We start from the raw sequence: 2118 nt of genomic DNA on the forward strand, positions 1-2118 counted from the left end.
TGGTGGAGTCCCCATCCCTGGAGGTATTTAAAAGACGTGTAGATGAGGCGCTGAGGGACATGGTTTAGTGGGCATGGTGGTGTTGGGTCGACAGCTGGACTCGATGATCTTAGAGGTCTTTTCCAACCTTAATGATTTTTTTTATGATTGATTCTATAATTCTGTAATAATTTGCTGTTCACTTTTGGTCAGGGATGGATACACAAAATCAACCTTCTGTCAGAAATAATGTGAACTAGTTGGTTTTTAAGTCATTGATTCATCAATGGCGCTTTTTCCAGCTGAACTAATGGTACTCCATCTAACCGTTCCCCAGTTCTTGTTTATCCTTTATTTACACCAGCTCCTCTCCAGAGCCAACGGGAGCAATCGTTAGCAAGGGATTCTTTTCCTCGTTCAGGTTGGAAAAGCCTGTGTAAATCTCAAGGCTGTTACAAAGGTGTAAGAACCAGCAGGGTGTACGCAGCCAGGCTCCCGGCTTGCTTTGCACAGGGCAGCCCCTCTGGAAGCAGGGCTCTCTGTGCGAAACACTCCTCCTTGAGTTATTGCCGTGAAGAGGACTGATCTGACCCATATATATGAGAGTTGAAAAGACCTCTGGAGTCACCTACTCCAGCCTCTGCAAACAGTATAGGTTGACGTGATCCTCAGGGATGAACTTGAAATCGGTAACCCTCTCTGCCCTATTACCGCCCTCTTCTCTCATTTTGTACTATTTAATCTACATTTTTCCCTTCAGTAATTTTGAGCTATTACTGTACTTCTACCTGCTTTCCCTAATGCTGCCAACAGTCCTCCCACACCACCCTCCACCTCCTTCTTTTTATTAATTCCTCCTAAATATTCACAGCCTGTTATCATGTCATCTTTTCTTTAGACAGGGCAAATTCAGCAGTTGGGTTTCTTGCCTAACCGCTCCTAATACAATAGTTGCTGTCTTCTGAACTTTGAGGATATTTTTTTTTGTTTGCTGGCTGCCCTAGTTAAGTCTTCTTTTTTCTTTAAATCTACCATGATTTCCTAGTAGGGAATGCTCAGAGCAGTGCAGATGTAGCCTTACCAGCGAGGACTCTATAAAACATTATTTCAATTCCCTGTATAATACCTTTCTTCATGTAGCTAATGTAGCCACAAGGACAGTAATCAATGGATAGCAGAAAACACTGAATTTTACAGAAGTCAAAGGAAAAACCACTGAGCACTGTGGAAATCAGTGAAAGATGAATTGGGGCAGAAAGATTAAGAAATTCATAGAATGATGTACTATCTTCTTAATAATCCAAAGATAGATATCCACCCATAGATTTATATTTATTTTTCCATTTTTAGAAAAAAATATAAAATCTTTAAAAAAAAAAAAAAAGAACATAGAAATTACATTTAAAATCCTTTTTTCCCTGTGTTCTCCACAAAACGCTCTGGGCCAAGCTCCTTTACCGATTATCAGCCCATCGTGAGTGCACACAGCGCTCTGCCCCCTGGTCTGCAGGGCACCCAACTCGTGCCACCATGCAGCGCAATCCCTAGGAAGCCAGCTCCTGGTACCATCTCCTCTTACCGGACTAATGCATCACATTCTAAATCGCAGCATTTACTGAGTGCAGGTGAAATAACTGAGCATAAAGGCAAGGTGCAAGGTCTGGTTTGGAAGAATCAGCACCAATTTTGTCTTTGGAGTTAAGAGCATATTGGTAGTAATACTGTGAAAAGGAACATATAGCCTGTCTTTTTTAAAATGGCTTTTAAATTGAGGGGATGGAAGGGTTGGCTTATGTATATATTATACGTTTGTTTGCTTTCATTTTAGTTGCAAATAATTTTGCATAATGTGCACTCAAGATTATTTGAAACAGATATACGATACGTCATCATAGCGCTCTCTCAACACATTATGAAAAAATAATGGGGGAGAAGAATATTCGCTTAAAAACATAAAACTTTAATTAAAGGTATCTATATGTGAAGCATCTTTCTTCAGAATATTATTCAATGTTGCCACCTTCAGGCCAAAGTGTCTCTAAGCATTTAAGGAGATTTCTTCCACACAGAATCTTACAATTTTGCATGTTTACGATTTTTAAAACCATGCTAGTGCTTTTTCTTCTGAGAATTTGGGGG

This window comes from Aptenodytes forsteri, unplaced genomic scaffold (genome assembly GCF_000699145.1).
Source record: "Aptenodytes forsteri isolate BGI_AS27 unplaced genomic scaffold, ASM69914v1 Scaffold181, whole genome shotgun sequence".
Taxonomy (NCBI): Eukaryota; Metazoa; Chordata; class Aves; order Sphenisciformes; family Spheniscidae; genus Aptenodytes; species Aptenodytes forsteri.